This window comes from Fopius arisanus, unplaced genomic scaffold, assembly GCF_000806365.1.
Source record: "Fopius arisanus strain USDA-PBARC FA_bdor unplaced genomic scaffold, ASM80636v1 scaffold00054, whole genome shotgun sequence".
Lineage (NCBI taxonomy): Eukaryota > Metazoa > Arthropoda > Insecta > Hymenoptera > Braconidae > Fopius > Fopius arisanus.
In genome coordinates, this window is record NW_011887793.1 from 524,908 (window position 1) to 537,248 (window position 12,341).

Here is a 12,341-nt window from a genome sequence, read left to right on the forward strand (position 1 = left end):
CCTTTGATTTTCCCCGTAGTTTCTCCATATTTTTTTCTTGTAAGACTCAGATTGAGTTGATTCAATTAATTTGAGTGGGCTTTACATTTTAGCACACACACATTTTGTAGTTTGTATTCGCATTTAGTTGTACACATTTTATTTTACCTACTATTTTGTGCAAATAACAAAGTAACATTCAACATTTTTTTGTTAACATTCTTATTTGGGGAAGTTTATTTTTGTGTAAGTTTTTCTACATGAAATTGTGTAGAAGACTCTTGCAGATTGATTGAAGATTAGTCGTCTGTTCAGGTATTTATTAGTCTTCTGCATTTCATGTAGTGCAAATTGACGAAATCCATTAATCCATTGTGTAATGGATAAATGTACAATATTTGTTCAGTTGTAAAAATTAGTGTAAATCCACACCTTCCATTATTTGGATAAACTAAAGGTGTTTCCTATCCTATTCTAAAAAGGATAAACATCGAGACTATCGATATCTCGAACCTCTATCACGCTTATTCCTCATTGGTTCAATCATCTGAGACGGCTAATTTGAATTTGGAATTCATTTAAATTAACAATTTTTAATCGCGATTTTTATAATTACAGTGCGCTGTAGCGCGCGTTCCTTCTCGTATGGGGAAAAAGGTGTACAATTAAATGTGTAATATGTGTATTTATTTTTCCCTCAAAAATGGACAGCTCTCTTTAGCTACACTTTAATCAAAGTAAACAAAGAGGAAAAAGAGGGGAAGTTAACGTTTCGATGGTGGACATACTTAAGCATTTACGCTGTCGTAAACACACCGGAATTAGTTCCTGCTATAGCATTCGAGCGTTGAATACACATTTAATTAGAGGCACCCATCCTATAAACATAATCGTAATATGATAATTAAATTATGGTGATGTTTTTGTTAAAGAATAATGGGAATTATAAATCACAGTGCGTTTCACGAAGCGTCAATATTTTCCTCGGGCTTTTTTTTGGAGTAAAAGAAGAGAATTTAAGGTTGAAAAAATGTGCATTTTTGTCGGATTGGAGATGAACTTGTCCTTGTACCCCATTTTCGTACGTTAACCGTTGGTAATTCAGATTGTCACCGGCGCGGGTGACGGGGTCACTGGGTGTTTTACGATCATCGCTTACACGCCATTCAACTGTGACACTCTTACTTCATAATTCATCTCACATCTCCAGCTAGATGAGTGGAAAACCCGTCAAAGATCACTTTTTTTTCACTTCCCATTGAATTTTCATCACCCGAAAACTAAATCTGACCCACAACTCAATTTATCCATCATCGAGAAAAACCGGGAAAATGTCAACCGGAAGCACACGATGACGAGTTAATCTATTCAATTAGTTCAGAGGATAAAAAAAAATCTCTTCCGCAAGCAGTTTTCTTATAATTTATGAATCTAGACTGAGAAAAGTCTACTTGAAATTTTCTATAATGAAAATAGCGGAAATTTTTGTTCATTTATTTATTTTGTAGCCAAGTGTTTTTACCCGATATTTCGAAACTGAAGGAATATTTAGCAATATTGTTTTTTGATGATATATTTCTTGTAGAGAATGATGAGAGCTCCGAACTAGGTATATGACAATATGATTATTTTACATTAGTTTTGAGATATTTCCTAAAAACTAATTTTTTTTCTGGTTTATCCATTTTCAACAATACTAACAAATCAGTTGATTTCCTACGTATTTGAACAATTTCCCATGAAATCGCACTGAAACAATTTAGAAATATTGAAAATTTAGCCAATAATATTTAATCTGTTGAAAATTGAATTGAATTAACGTACCTGAAAATTTAAGCGTTTGCTGAAAAATCAAATATTGTTTAACCTGCCTCTCACGAATGTTAAAAACTAATTAAAAATGTCTGAATGAATTTAACGTCATATCATTAAAAACTCAATAAGTTTCCACCACTACAGTAGAGCAAAATAGATCAAGATTTTCTCTCTTAATATTCCTCAAAATACTGCAAATCACTCACTACCCCCTGAATAATTAATAACAACTACATATTATTCATTAATCTAGTCTAACAATTTACGGTATTCTGTGTCCGTCAGTGCACATGAAGGAGTTTGAATTAACGAGATGATTTTGAATTCAAGGCCACCGGAGTAGGGCACCACATACATAATAAATAACGCCATTATATTCAATTCTCGTTTTTGTTTCAATTTTTCAAATAATTCTGTAATCGACAGGGGATTGGGTAATACCCCTGGAAAAATTTATAAAAAATACACACAAAAAAAATGGAAGTCAATTGAATATATATACAATACATATCAATTTTATGTATGTAATAGGCCAACTTCATATAAATGTTAACTAATTGACTATAATTATCAAAATATATATTTTTTGGTATGAGGGCGAGGGAGGGGGAAGAAGTGGGCGAAAACGGGAGAGGGTGGGAGGGAGGCGGTGGGGTTGGAGAAAATGGTGTGAGTGAGTTTGGAAGATGTTGAAAAATGAAAAAAGTAGAAAGGGAAAAATTGAAGAAAAATAAAGAAACGAAAATACAGTTGGGTAGGAGCCGCAGGGTGAGTGTAATAACGACGTGGCGTGCGAGTGTTGCGTGTCGGGAATGACAGACGCACGGACAGGAGGCAAGCGGAGAGGCGGCTTTGCCTCGGAAAAAAAAAAATGAAGAAGGAGACTAAAAAAAATATACCGCGTTTTAAAAACGGAGAGCAAATAAAAAAAAAACACATTTTCAGCCACCGTTCTAACGATCGGGAAAGTGAAATCCAAGAATTTACTGAAAAAGTATAAATACACTTGATTGTAGACGGAGAGAAATTTTTATTGAAAATACGTACGGAAATCGCTTTAAAAATTACCAGACAGTGCAACAACCGTGAAACATTTCGATTTAATTCTAAATATGGTTCAGTCCAGTAGAAGTTACTGGAACTGCTGTGAAGGATGAATGAATGATACGAAAAAAAAATTAACTGTCTATGATTAAATCCGTTGCTTCTACGAATATTTCAGTTTTATAGCAATATATTTTATAATATTGGATGAATTTACGAGAAAATAGAAAATCAGTCCAGCAAATTTTGTTGTCCTGCGCAGTAAATGTGTTGTATACTCCATTTTCAATGGGATATTAATGAAAAAATTGTTGTTTGAACAAAAAAATCTACGACGATCTTTTGATTCACTTGGAATATTTGTGGTTGGTCAGCTGGTCCAATGGTGGAGTGAGGATTTAAATGCAAGATCGAAAGAAATGTTGAACGATCGTCAAAATAAATGTATAACAGGGAAAATGCAATATACTAGAATCAGGGATAAAACATACTTAATCTAAGTTTTTTGGGGGCGTTTCATCCATTGAATATAAAATGTTCTCTAATGAAGTTTCAGTCAATTTCAGAATGTTACCTGAACTTTAAATTGTTCAGTTTCAATAAAAAACGCTTACTGAATCCCAAATTCGTCTTTAAATTTTATTAGGATTGGGTTCTTGCTTTGAACAATAACTGATAATTCCATGAAGACTTGAATTCTCGCATTGAGAATTCAGGGATGTTATTGCCTGAATTTTAAACAATTGCAAGTTTTTCGCGCACCACGTGAACTTGAAAATAAAGAACTACTTGAATACTCAGGAATCATGTTTAACTGAGAATGGCTTGACGAGTGTTTTTAACAGAAAAAAAAATGGTCACTGTCTGGAAATAATTTACAAGCTTCAGAAAAAAGTATTTGAACTAAAAAAAAAAAAGAAAGACCTGAGATTTACTGAATTTTAGGACCTTGATCTGGCAAAAAAGCTCGTCCCATTGATTTTCTCAGTTGATTTCCTCCTCAATTTTTCGTTTTCGCAGAGAAGTTTTTGTTGAAAAAAAAAGCACAAATTTCCATGTCCCGAGGGAATTTATGAGCCATCAACTCTCAAAAAGAAGGGGAAAAAAATGAGAGAAAAGTGGATACACTCTAGAAAGACACTCTCATCCGAATATTCAGTCTCACGTGGGCATATATTTTTTATCACACATGGGGATCCCACGCACTCGGGTTAAACTCTGGGCCAATATTCCTGATGGCACGTCCCAGGAAAAACAAGTCTGTGAGAATTGTAGGGGTTTGCAGAAAAGGGATATGAGGATACAGCCTAGGCCACACGACTAAGCTTTCATAACAATTTGCATCTGACGGAGGTTTCCAGCATGCCATTAAATATGAATGCATTTTACGATCGTCGTAGCTACATATTCGTACACGCGGCATCCGTTGGGAGTTGCATGCGTCACCTTTCCCTCGTGGTTTTGTCGATCAAACGGTGACAGTATATCACACCCAATATTTCCATTTTTTTTTCTACCGTCAAATAGTTATTTTCCTCGGAAAAGCCACAAAATGCATTATTTTTATTAACAAAAATCGATTGAAACCAACAGTTTGGATCGATATTTTTTATAATCAATAATAATAAGCTCTGGAATTATTTGTCAAATCGATTATCTGCGGTTGGAAAAATAAAGTCAACCGAAATGCTCCATAAAAATTACAAACAGCATCATAAGCATTCTGGGTGCCTTGACATTAGCCGGTTGGAGGGCAAAACTCGTTTCCCGATTACTTTACGCTAATGAAACTCAGGGGTACTGGGGCGTCACTGTCCGCTAATGCGATTGCAGTTTGCGATAAAAGGCCCTGTTGAATTTACCATCTCTCTTACTCTCCCTATTTCTTATGACTTGTGCAATCGTCAGAACGTCATTTTGCGCTCGACTCATTGTCATGTTACTTTCTTTTTTTTTTACTCATTTGAATTATTTCCACATTCTGCACTATTTCATCTTCTCTCACCGATAATCAATTATAATTCATTATAATCAATTGTAATCATTTTGCGCATCGATTTTAAGCCATTGAAAATAAATTTCGAAGCCTCATAGTGAGGCCTCTTTAAATTTCGAGATATACTATTAAATGATTAAAAAAAAACACTTTCAGTGTTTTTATTGGAAAGTGTAACGATTAAATGAGTTAATAATGACCTTGATCTTTGTATTTTCAAGTAGCAGAGATTATTATATGAATTTTCCCTGAAGATCATAATTATTTTCTTCGGTTTCATCTGTTGCTTCGGGAAAATTTTAGAATGAAAACGAAATAAGAGTTAAGGAATAACAACGAAAAGGGCTTAATCAATTTAATTAATTTTCATCAGCAATGTATTAAAAGAATTAGGCTACCGTTAATTAATAAAACGTATAAAAGTGATTGGATGAATTTTTATTTGAAAAATTATATGGACAACATCAAGTCGAATAATAAAATAATAAGAAAATCGAAAGTCAATGTTCAGATCAGAATCATTAGTTCGGCTATAAAAAAACCCTTTTTCATAGATATAAAGATAGTTCTCGTTTTCTTCAATTAATTTTTTCTCCAGTGTCGGTTATCAATGAAACTTCTCTCATTGTCTGACGAAACGAAGAAAAATCGTGAACGAATTTGATATTCTGAAAAGTGTACTTTCCATGAAAAAGGCATTTAAATTGTTTGAAATTATTATAAACCGGTACGGGGTACTCTCGACAAGTTTACCCGTCTTATCCCACGAAAGACCTGGACAACATGGGAAACCAATTAGCTTCGGGAACGTCGCGACAGTGGCAACACTCACACCAATCGTCCAAAGCAGTTAACACTGTCCCCGTTATCACTGATCCTACGACTTTCCAAATATCAAGTCTCTCATAATTTCCCCCGAAATTATTTCTCGTACTGATATGACTCCCGATACTAAAGTTATTCTTCAGTATGAAGAATTATCTGTGTTTTTTTTCCCCTCAAAAAGATCGTAAAAAGAATGAAAAAACTCATCTCTAATTCTCTATTTTTCCTCCGACGTCCGATGAAAAATCATTTTTTTCCATTTGCATAGGAATGTCTCATTAAAACGAGTCTGTATGATGCCTGCAAGACCTTTTGCGTCGTGAGAAATACATTTTCACGCTGGAAAATTCTAGGAAATCTCATTTTCCGTTTTTATATTTTTTTATGAAAAAAAAAAGAGTTAGGAAAAAAATTCTAACGGCTCCAGTAACCTTTTAGTTTTCGCATAAGCTTGGATGTGTGTAGGCGAAAGGAATCGATTCTACGGTAGGCGCGAAGGAGGTCGAGATAAATCGACGAGACGATGCTTGACAAATGCCAGAACTATTACGTATCGACATAACGTAAGATCGTTCCGACTCTTCTTGTTTTCCCAACAACAGTTCCGGATCTATTGTAAACAACGCATAAAGTACACCAATGCAATGTCGGAGCGATGACCATGAATCTAGATCCGCCGCCATTTTGGTGTGGGATACGCATCTCAAAATGGTGTCTTCCATCTTCCCAACGAATTAGCAATACATTTTTAAATGAAATTATTAAAGAAATCTTAACAATTCATATTATTATAGTTAATCATTTCCAAATTGCATTAAGTCTAAAAAAGAACTGGATAATTTTCTAAATTCTATTGTTTATTCAAATTAATATGTTGCTTTATTACTTATTTACTCTCATTTGAATTATTCCTTCATACTACAGAATATTCTGAAAATTCGTCAATTAATTTTCGATTTCCTTAAATTATAAGAAATAATCGTTTACTTTCCGATCAATTCAAGGGCAATATATGGAAGTCTTGTTACTTATAGGCTTTGATCAACATTTGGTTTATTCAATTGTTTAACTATCCATTTTTGACTTGCATTTGTTGCGTATCCTTTTCAAAATCTCAAATTTTTCACTCGATTGAAATAACAACGAACGAAATATCTTGAGTTACAACTATATAGATTCCCATAACTATTTTTGAGAAGCATTTAGAGATGTTAGTTCTAATCTTGATAAAATGCTGATGCATAGTGGACATTAATGATATGAATATTTAGAAAGTATATTGTCATTTTTGTTGTCATTCCAAAGTGAGAGAATTGATGAATCTTTTACTTCTTATTGCTCAGAAAATACTGATGGATCTAATCAACATTCCTCCCTAATCACACTGGCTCCATCCTGCTTGATGCTTCTTCACCATCTCCCCTTCAAACTCTCTTCCTTCGGTCCTCTCCATATTCCTCGGGTCCCGCATTTGTTTTAATTTACCCAACCCGATGAATTAGACTCTCAAATGGCGGTTCATGAGGACCATCAAAAAAATCCCGCCGACGTTGCAGTTGTTTCGATCCTGAGGGTTCAAAATAACCCCATCACAGCGGTGGAAAAATTTTTCTTCTAACCTGACATGATGATCCCCCAATAGCTGAATAAATAAGTAGAATATCAATTACCATGTTCCATTAAATAAATGTTGGATTGAAAAATCCTGGACGGACTAATTAAAAATTGAAAACAAAATTAATTGACCATGTTTTCAAGAAATTAGGTTTATTATTGAAAACTGCATCAACAAAAATTTGAATTGATTTTGAAAGGAAAGAAAAAAAATTGGATTATGGGATTAAAATAATGAACACTTCGATTTGTATTTTCACTTTTATAATTTATTATTCTCAATAATTTTCAAGGGTAGTTACCCCACTACAATGCTACTTGGGCCTTAGTTTGAGACCTTTGGGGCATCAACGTTTCCACCCGTTGGAAAGTTTTTCCTTTTCCCTTGACCATTCCTAGTCACCAAATGTTGCTTAGGGATAGCCAGTAATAAACATGAGTTTTGTCCCTAATCTACAACATTCGGCATGTAGTTTTCCCCTTTTCTCATTCCTCAGCCTGCCTGCAATAAAATCACAAACCGTCTTCCCTGAGACGAAAATATAAAAAAATAGAAGACAACGAGTGAATTTTTTACTTTGGGTAATTCCCAAAAATCCAACGATTGCGTATTTTATTGCGTAATTTTTGAGTACTAATTTATCAAAATGTTAAATTGAAAAATAAAATAAAGAAAAATTCGATTGAAATCAAATTAAACAATAATCATTATTATTTCTACATAATAATTCATTTTATTTTCAATTTTTATTTTCTATTTCATTTTAATTTTTAAAAAATATGTTTTTCGAAATTTATCAATTTGTAATTTGTGGGGATTCTTGTTAATTTAGATTGTTCTCACGGCAAATTGTCTTTCGTCGAGACGAACCCCATAATCGGAGAAATTGGGTGATGGAGAGAGTCGTCAAGGGTTTAGGTGTTCCCCTACAGGGATTGAGTATTAAATCCACAATAGCATACGATCTTTGGGATTCCAACGACCGCCATAAATTTGTTTCGTTTATACGATCGTTTTAGATTCTTTGGACGGTCAGGTGCGTTGATTCTTGAACCGGACGTTGTTTTGTTGCCCAGCTCAGCTCAAAGTATCATCTTTCCCTCAAAAAGGACCACAAAAAAAAACGATAAATAATTTTTATTCAATTCCCCTGTTTTGACTCGTTTGGTTTTCCCGTTGTCATCAATGACTCCGGGGAGATGTCCATTTTTTCATCATGAATGAATAGATAAATATCGAGTTTAACGGGACGGAGCCTTGAGCGTGAAATGAAAACCGATGGAGAATAAATGCGAATAAAATGGTCAGTGAATTTCACCTAGGAATGCTCCACTGAGCTACTGTTGCTGAGAGTGTGTTGTATCAAGGGAATTTCATTGCGTGGAAAATGTAAATATAATTGTGGTACCGGGCGCTGACATAACGGTAAGATAATCCGTCGGTCAGAAACGCTGTCTCAGCAATAAATCGTAATTTATGGTCCTGAAGACCCCAGGCACCTTTGGTATTATATCCAATGGGGAAATTCGAGACTACCACTCTACTTATGTTTCAACTTCTTCCAAGTCGTATTTTTTGCAAGAAAAAAAAAAATTCTCTAATTGTTTTTGGCAAACTCCCTTTTCCCTTGTTTCAGTAAACAATATTCTTCAAATGGAAAGGTGTGCTGATTGTTGTCCTCAAGTTGAAAATTATATTAATCTCTTGTTGACTTTCGTAGACGATTTAATCCCCATTGACTCATTCGAACTCATAATTTGTATAAAAAATCTTGAATATCAAAGTGAAATTTAATTTTTGTTGCATCAAAAACCTTGAACTATTCTAATCAGAAGAGATATGTCATATTTTTCTCTTCTTTTTCAGTTATAAATTACTATTATTTAACCAAATCTACATAATATCATTAGCCACCAACAATTAAATCCTCACAAAACAAATAAAATAAATAAACAATACCGGAATAAAAAAGTGCGTGAAAAAATTCTAATAACAAAATGTCCATCAGAATTTTTTCCATACGGGAAATATTTCGTTATTCTCTCAGCAATAATTTCTAGAAACTAAATCGACTGAATTCCTAAATTGTATTGACATTACATAACAGCTATACATTTATTACCAACTTGAGAAGTCTCCACTGAATTAATTACCCAAGATTTACGTATCTCAGAGCCGTAAACCAGTCAAACATTATTAAATGTACACAATCAGTAATTGTGTAATGATATGTCATTAAGCGACGATCGATTAATGTATAATTTTGCCTTTCGATTAATCAATAATGAGTCACAATGTATTGAAATGAAGGTTTAGTGCTCTGGAAAAAAAAGAGAGAGGATAGGGTTTATAGAGAGAGAGTATAAACATGAGGGAAACCAATCGGGGCGAGTAGGCGAACGATGATGTTTACGGGTGTATCGGACCTTCCTCGGATAATTTATTGTCTTCCGTTGTCGACGCATGGCGCACGCCTGTTCTGCTCACTTTATCCACCTTAATATATCTCAATGAAATTTCATACCACAATAATTCTATTTCCTACTAAATCAGACTGAATCCACGCTATAGCGCACTGTAATTATAAAAATCATGATTGAAAATCTCGAAATATATATCTCCAATATTTTTTATGTTCGTCACATAATATGTCGATTTTTCAGGATTTTTTCGGAGTTTCAATGGATTAAATTTGAATTCTAACTCAAGTTCTTTTATTTTTCTGATTTTTTTATTCTTTTAATGAACAAATATCGGTATTTGATGACATTTCGATAAAACATTTAATTTTTTAAGAGTTTCTTCGTGTGGGGAAAACATTTCACGTGTGGGGAAAACATTGATGAAAAAATTGATTTCCGGAGGGAATTAAATATTCAGATAAAAGTGCAAGCACTTGATATCATCATTTTTATTGCCGTTTTTTTAATTCTTTTTTTTCCAATTTCAATCCTTTAATAGTTATTGCATTATTCCTACAATTGAAAGAAATTGAAGAACTATTTCGTAGCGTTTTCACAAAGTATCGAAATTTTGTATTACATTTTTCATCATTCCCGAATAAAAAAAAATTTAATTTACAAATATAATAAAAAAAAATAAATAATTTTCGTAAGGAATAAAATTCCCAGAAAAAAAAACGATTACTTTACCTTCTTTAAATTTTTAATTTTTTCATATGCAAAAAAAAATCCACCTATAAAATCTGCATAAACATTTGCAATAAAATATTCTATATTTATTGCCTCACTTCATTGATGAAACTAAAAATAAAAGGATTTTGATTTTTTAAAATTATTTTTGATGACAAAAAGAATTGAAAAAAAATTGAATAGTATTTTCTTAAAACATTTCCATTTTCCACCGAATTGGTCGTGATTCCAATGAGAAGAATAATAGAATTGAAAAATGCACTGGGGAATAAAATATTTAGATGAAAGTACAATTATTTAATCCTGTGATAACCCATGTGAATATTGTATACGTGATGTGACGTCACTTCCTACTAAACGCCCTGGATCAACGTTTTTTAAGTGGCCAGGGGGTCCCACTGGTACGTGACTTGTGTCGATGCAATGATAAACGGTTAGTTGACACGTCAACTCGACGCTCACTCATTCGCACTTCTTCTCCCTTTTTTTCCCTCTCTCTCTACCCAATTCTTTTCTCAACTCTTTTTTATTCAGACCATTATAACTGGAGTGTCCTTGAAATTGACTTTTTTGCTAGAGTCATTCGTCTTCTGCACTTGAATTTGGGGGTCAAAGCGTTGCCGGATGTATCAAATAAAATTAAATCACTACCCGCATGTTTTTAGAATTTTTATCAGTGAATTTGTTCAGAAAAAGGTTAACTTCAAGCTAGTAGTACCTACTGATACCGTTTTTTAGAATTTTTCTCCACGTTTCACTGGCGAATGGAAATTCAGCTCTCAATTATATTTTTGAGAATAACGTAATTTTCTTAATGCGTGGTAATACAAAATCTAAAGAATTAATTGTTAATTTAAAAATTAAGTGTAATGATGAAATGATATGGCGAAGTCTCAGAGAAATATTTGCATTTGTTCGTTTACATCTGAGTGTTTATTTAAACAATCAGAAGCCAAACAGTTGAAAGAGGCCGGACCAACTGACACACAAAGATATTCTACTAATAGTAATGTCCGGATATTTGATGATAATAATAGAACAACGGTTAGAGTAAATTCCAATCCGAGTGTTGAAATTTGATTGAAGAATAAATAGGTTAAGTTCAAACAATTTTGACATTAACCAGATAACCAACACGTGTAAGTACTACCAAGAACAATACCCTCTCAACAACTACGAAGATGAAAACACTGACAGCATGTGGGAGTAGCTGTCAGTCATTGTTGTCCACATACACTTGTTTTTCCTTCTACCCCAAGTGGATCTTCATGTTAATACTTCTTACTCCGTGTTACATTGTAGCTGATTTGATATTTCTTGTTTAACGAATCATCGGGGTTAGCTATTGTCAGTCAACAGTAAGACGTATCCATTACGATGATTTGTTCAACGTGAATCTAACCTAAAATTGACGGAAATTAAAATTTATTTCTGGGATTTAACGAAAGAAGCACAATTTTTCAGTTGATGATTGAGGCATTTGTTTGATTTATCAAATTTTACGATAACATATTTTGTGTAGAATAATTTTGTGAATATTTATTGAAAGTGGTCCTTGGTGGTCCTTGATGTACATTCTTGTGATTGTTAGTTAAAAATACAAAGTTTACGTCCCTGTTTGAAGAGCATCCAGTTTCTGATAAAAACTGGTAATTGCTACCTGAGGAGAAATTGAAATCAGTAATCCTGACAAAGTAATCAGCGAAATCTGATTTTTATTAATTTGGAATTAGTTTTTTAAAACTTGTGTTGATCAATACCTGATCAAAATCGTGGGATCCCCTTTTTTTCCCAGAACAGAATCCAAGAAAATGTCAAAAAAACTGAGAAACCTTTCAGGTTGGTAGCTAATCTACGTTGCATCTTAAGCTGATGAAGAATTTCTCGAGAGAACCCTATCAGGATTGAGGTCAGG

At 33.5% G+C, this 12,341-nt stretch overlaps 1 protein-coding gene across 3 annotated transcripts in view; it reads left to right on the forward strand.

The window, feature by feature from the left end:
* The window catches only part of hth (homothorax), a 320,736-nt gene that overhangs the window by 74,053 nt on the left and 234,342 nt on the right, over positions 1-12,341 (forward strand). The window lies entirely within an intron of this gene.